At 42.1% G+C, this 6,410-nt stretch overlaps 1 pseudogene; it reads left to right on the forward strand.

Moving 5' to 3' along the window:
• The first annotated feature begins 2,950 nt into the window (after positions 1 to 2,950).
• On the forward strand, positions 2,951 to 4,923 carry LOC119536574 (annotated as a pseudogene).
• The last annotated feature ends 1,487 nt before the right edge of the window (positions 4,924 to 6,410 follow it).

Genomic DNA, 6,410 nt, shown 5'->3' on the forward strand with positions numbered 1-6,410 from the left:
GTTGGATTTGTCTCCCATCCTCTGACACACAAATGCTTTACCAGTAAGTCTAGAGTAGTTGCTACTTGCTCACTTGGTCCAATCAACATGATATAATCAATATAATGGACCAGTTTGATGTCTTGTGGAAGGGAGAAAGGATCAAGGTCCCTGCGGTTAAGATTATGACAGGGCTGGAGAGTTGATATACCCCTGAGGTAGGGCAGTGAAGGTATACTGCTGGCCTTGCCAGATGAAAGCAAACTGTTACTAAGAGCTATTGAGAAAAAAGCATTTGCCAGATCAATAGCTGCATACCAGGTACCAGAGGATGTGTTGATTTTCTTAAGCAATGATACCACATCTGGAACAGCAACTGCAATTGGAGTCACCACCTGGTTAAGTTTATGAAAACCCACTGTCATCCTCCAAGACCCATCTGTTTTCTGCACAGGCCAAATAGAGTTGAATGGAGATGTGGTGGGAATCACCACCTCTGCATCCTTCAGGTACTCAAGAGTGGCATTAATCTCTGCAATCCCTCCACGAATCCGGTAAAGCTTCCGATTTACTATTTTGCTAGGCAGGGGCAGTTCTAGTGGCACTGAGCCAGTGTCTAATAATCCATGAGATATCTGATCATTTCCTTTACTCCAATGCACAGTTACCCTGGTAAAAGGATGTAGGTCTCTTTGGGGAAGGCTTGGAGGAAGATTAACAGTACAACTTTTTGGCAGTGTAACAGTATCCTTCCCCAAGGGTACCTGGCCTTCCCCTCCTTCAAGGGGCTCTGGGTCTGCAAACTGTCTCAAGTCTGGGAATTGATTAATGGGTCATATGATGGTTAGATTCATGTGTCAACTTGGCCAGGTGATGGTGCCCAGTTGTCTGGTCAAGGAAGCAGTGGCCTAACCATTACTGCAAGGACATTTCATGGCTGGTTAATAAACCAGAAGGCTAGTTTATTAAATCATCAGTCAATTGACTGCATCTGTGACTGATTACATCTATGCGCAACTAAGGGAGTGTCTTCCAATGAGAGAATCTCATCAGTTGGATATTATCCAATCAGTTGAAGTATTTCATGAGAGAAGAGAGAATTTTCACTTCTTCTTAAGCTAGCCAGCCTCTCCTGGGAGTTCATCAAAGACCTGCATCGGAGTTGCCAGCTCGTGGCCTGCCCTACAGAATTTGGACTCATGAATCCCCACAGTTGCATGAGACACTTTTATAAAATCTCATATTTACAGATATCTCCTGTTGGTTCTGTTTCCCTTGGGAACCCTGACTAATACAGGCCGTGACTCTCTGTTTTTGTAAACCTTGATTCACTTTACCTAGAAATCTTCTGCTTATAGAGATCAAACAAGAATTTAGTAGACTGCCCATCTGTTTTACTTCTAGGTACCCCATGGTCTACTAACCAAAGCAATAAGTCTCTTCAAGTCAGATTATTTTGACTGCTGCCTTGAGCCTGCTGTCCACTATGGTAGCCATGCCTACCTTTTCTTTGGCGATTAACTGCTGCCATGTGGCTTCTCCCAACTTGGGATCCAATCAAACCTGTTGTGTTTAAGGATTCCAGCTCAGTGACAGCAATTTCCACAGTAATATCTGACCTACAGAGACAGGGCAACTACAGAGCTCTTTATGGATGATGGAGTTAGTCTTATAAATTTATTCCTCATGTCCTGGTAATAGGCCTGTCTTCTGGACATTCCTGGGGTGTGTGAGCAAGTCTTCCATGATAAATCCACTTCAATATTCCAATCTCTCTAAGCCTGTGGATTCCCTCATTTACATTATACCAGGACAGTTCTGGTATTTGGACCTCAGGTAATGTCAGCCACCTTTTGATCCATGTTTCAGCCAACCACCCAAACAAACTATTAACACCCTTTCAAACCCCTTGAGCTACAACACTGAATTCAGAATCTCTGCTTAGTGGGCCCATATCAGTAAATTCAGCTTGATCTAGCTTCATATTCCTTCCACCATTATGCCACACCCTTAATATCCATTCCTAAACATATTCCCCTGATTTCTGTCTATATAAATTGGAAAACTCATGCAGTTCTTTTGGAGTATAGCGTACCTCCTCATGGGTCACACTTTGTATCTCACCTTTTGGGGCCTGTTTGGACTTCAGTCTATTTATAGGCCTGGAAGAAAAAGGGGTAGTGGGGGGGGGTCATGAAAAAAATTAGAAGTGCCTTTCAAACCAATTACCTCAGGACATTCCCTTGCAATTTAATCTGGTGAAACAGGATAAATCTCTCAAGACAGAGGAGTGAAGGCTGTTTCCTCAGGAGAGGTGTTTACAGGTTTAGCAGACACTGAAGGGTTAATCTCTTCAGGTGGAGGTTGGATGGCAGGCTCCTCAGGGCAGGCTGGAGATTGGGTGGCTGTTTTCTCAGGGCTGGCTGGAGATAGGGCAGCTGTCTCCTCAGGGCAAACCATTATGGGTTTATCTAGCAAAGACTCAGCGGAATCTAGGGTTTCAGTGTCCCCACTGCCATCATTATCAACCCTTATGACCCCATCCCAGTTTTCAGAATCCCATTCCTTTCCAATCAATGCCCTTACTTTAACAATAGACACCCTGCAAGGTTGAGAATTAAGTTTATGTTGTAAATCTGCTACTTGCACAATGAGACTCTGGGTCTGGTTTTCAGAGATTTCAAGTCTGTGTCTATAGGAAATAAGATTTTCTTTCAGGGCACACATAGAAATATTTACATCTTTCATACCACATTAAATACCAAATTTGAAGCCTTCAGCTCATCCCTTTCTTTTATAACTGTATCCAGCATATCTAGAAACAACCAGCCAACATCATTATACCTTTTAACTCCAGAAAACTCTTTCAAGGTGTCAAAAACACTGTCATCCAGAGCCTTGCCTCATGTAAGTGTATGATTAGCAGAATCAAATGATGATATTTTGCGCATCTCTATTGCCAACACACACCATGGACTGTCAGTGCCATCTTGATTATTGGAAATAGAGTCATGAGTGCCTTTGAATCTAATCAGAGTAGAAAACAAATTGCAAAAACCCATTTTTAGGATTCTGTTTCTCAAGAACCACTCCCAGTACCAAGCTGTATTAGACAGGGTATTCTAGGGAAACAGAATGAACAGGAGATATCTGTAAACAGTATGAGATTTTGTAAAGGTGTCTCACACAACTGTGAGGATGCATGAGTCAAAATTCAGTAGGCAGGTGGCAAGCTGGCACTCTGATGAAGGTCTTCAATGAATGCCCTAGGAGGGGCTGGCTGGATGAAGTAGAGATGAAAAGTTCTCTCTTCTGACTGCTGAAGCTATCACCTCCCCATTAAAGGCCTTCCAATGATTAGATTAAGCATCTCTCACTGCGGAAGACACTCCCCTTGGCCAACTGCAGAGGTAATTAGCCACAGATGCAATCAACATACTGATGATTTAGTCCACGAAATGTTCTTGCAACATTATAATTTTGCCAATTATAATAATTCAAAATAAATCTCTCATCTACCTGTTCCAACCAGAAAGCACGAGTTGCATGTAGACACTGGAATGGAAAGTGACTGGTGTGGTGTGGCCTTATACCTGTTGGACAGCCTGGCCAGTCCCTGCTTGACCAGACAGCTGGACACCATCACCTGGTCAAGTTGACACATGAACATAACCACCACAGTTGGGTAGTTCTGGCTCATGGTCTGTTATGCAGCTGCAGGCAAAATGTGAGCAGGGGCTGCAATTTCTGAAGGCTTGACTGGGCCTGGGGGATCCACTTGCATAGTGGTTCACTCACTTGACTGTCACATTACTGTTGACTGTTGGCAGAAGGCCTCAGTTCCTTGCCATAAGGTTGCATGAGTGTCCTTCCAACATGGCGGCTGGAAAGTGATCCAAGAGAAAAGGAGGCAGAAGCCACAGTGTTTTTTATGGCCTGGCCTTGGGAGTCACACTCTTAAGTTCTGCTCTAGCCTTAAGGGACAGCCTTCAAGATGGTATTTAAAGCCATGAGCCTGGATGGATCCCCTAGGAAGTGGGTATAGATAGGAAATAGATCCTAGGTCTGAGCTCTGGGCTACTCTGACATTAAGAAGTCAGGAAGAGCTCCAGAGGGTCTTCAGCTGAGGGCCAAGTCATCGACCGCCCTTGCTCTCACAGTGTGCGCTCCTTTCACTAGTGGCTCCACCTGCCCTTGCAGGCCAATATTCCAATACGGAGAATATCTTTACCCCATTGGAACCCCTGCTTCCCACTGGGAATTTGAAGTACTGCCTTTTGATTCTGAGCCAGCCTTTGGATGACTGTTTTCATCAACTTTGGAGCAAAGCTCTTTTAAAAGCCTATGCTGACGAAGGTGCCAACCGCTTACATGGTATCACCAAAGGGGAGTGGGAAAGCTTTTTGCTTGAATTCGTCAATGGAGATTTTGATTCTGTTAGGCCTGAAGTCAGAGAGTACTACAGTATTAAGGATTATGAGCTGATTTCGATTCCTGATCAAGACCACACTGACTACCAAGTGCCTCCAAGTGCTCCAAAAGAAGATAGAAGAGAAAGACTTACAGGTTGATATGATTGTGACACTGGGAGGACTTGGTGGACATTTTGACCAGATTACGGCATCTGCTAGCACCCTGTTTTAGGCGACTGATATCACTCTTTTTGCCAATTGTAATAATTCAAAATAAATCTCTCATCTACCTGTTCCAACCAGAAAGCACAAGTTGCATGTAGACACTGGAATGGAAAGTGACTGGTGTGGCCTTATACCTGTTGGACAGCCTGGCAATCAGGTTACCACAACAGGCCTAACGTGGAACCTCACCAATCATGTGCTTGGTTTTGGAATACTGGTCAGTACTTCTAATATCTGTGATGGATCTGGGGTCGTGAGTATAGAAACTGACCAGTTGCTCCTCTGAACCATGGCCATCAAAGATTAATGAGGCAGGTGTGCCTCTACCCTACCTCATTGCCAATGATTTATTGCTCAATAAGAACAGTTCACCTGGGTCTACCAGAATCTACACTTCCCCAGGAAGCCCACTAGTTCAGATAATCCAGGCAACATTATAAATGACAGATCTGAATTTTACAGTGAAAGGCAAAATCCTTTTTTTTTAGGAAAGTAAATAAGCTCTACTGTTTTCAGTTGGAAATTCAGCACTGATTATTCTTTATTGTGTTATTAATCATTCCTTTTATCTTAGAAAATTGTTTTTAATTTTGAAGCTGATAAAACTCCTTGGAGTCTAGCACATCACTCGCCCCTGCTGGCCGTTGTTAAAATGCTTTTAACAAGGGCTACTTCTAAATGTTTTTTAATATTATTTCTCCATATAATTTATATCACCTTTTATTGGGAAAAAATTTTCTTCCTGATTGGGATATGAAAACTACACTGTTTCTCTCTGTCCTATTACTATATCTGGTGTTACCTTTTAAAAAATAAATCAAGTCATTGACCTCAATATTAAATTTGAGAATAGGTAATTATGTAAATAATTAAGATAAATAATTCTTGAAGCCCATTCCACTCACATATTAATCCCCAAACTCAAGTTGAAGTAAATGCCCTAAATTTCAGTGGAATGACAGATCAAAATTGTCCCCATCTTAATTAAAACCTAGGCTGAAAAAGCCATGCAGAAGAAACTTAATCATAAAAATGCATTTTTTCTGGCACATCAGACTGAAAAAAATTTGGCTCATGTAGCACAATTTTATTCAAATACAGTTTGACAGTCTACGGAGATAAACGAACATAGTATAATAAAGAGCCCAGTGCTGAGAGCCTGTGTTTTTGTCCCAGTCCTGCCATTCACCTGTGTTCCTGAACCCCTTTCCTTATCTGTAAAATGGAAGGGAAGGGGTTGGACTGATGTACCTCGGGTGCCTTCCCACACTCAAATTGTAAATTCTTGCACTTTGCAGTTGCAAGGCAGATAATGCACCTGATTACTGACACACCAGGTTAAACAGCCTGGCCCATTGAATATATTCATATTTCTTTTATAATGGGACCCTTTTCATTATATATATTTAATAAACCAAATGTTGCCGTAGAAACATGAACCTGCCCAGCATGCTTTATGTACACACAGTCCCTATGTGGCTGCAAGGAAAGGGACAAGCAGCTGTTTTCTTCTTGGTGCTGACAACTTTGGTTACGAAAGGGCAGCGTGAGGCTTAGAATGTAAATAGAAAATTAAAAGGGGATCAGTGGAACTAACAGGCAATTCTGAACAGTTACTCATTAGAAAAAAAATTAATTTCATACAAATACATGTGAGATTGAACTCTGTATGTCAAATAAAAATATTTAATTATCAAAAAACAAACAAACAAACAAAAAGAAGACGTCAGGAAGATGAAGAGGGACCAGCAAAGGAGACTGAAAAGGAGATGGGAGGAGAATCAGACAAGTGTG

Source organism: Choloepus didactylus, chromosome 6, assembly GCF_015220235.1.
Source record: "Choloepus didactylus isolate mChoDid1 chromosome 6, mChoDid1.pri, whole genome shotgun sequence".
NCBI lineage: Eukaryota > Metazoa > Chordata > Mammalia > Pilosa > Megalonychidae > Choloepus > Choloepus didactylus.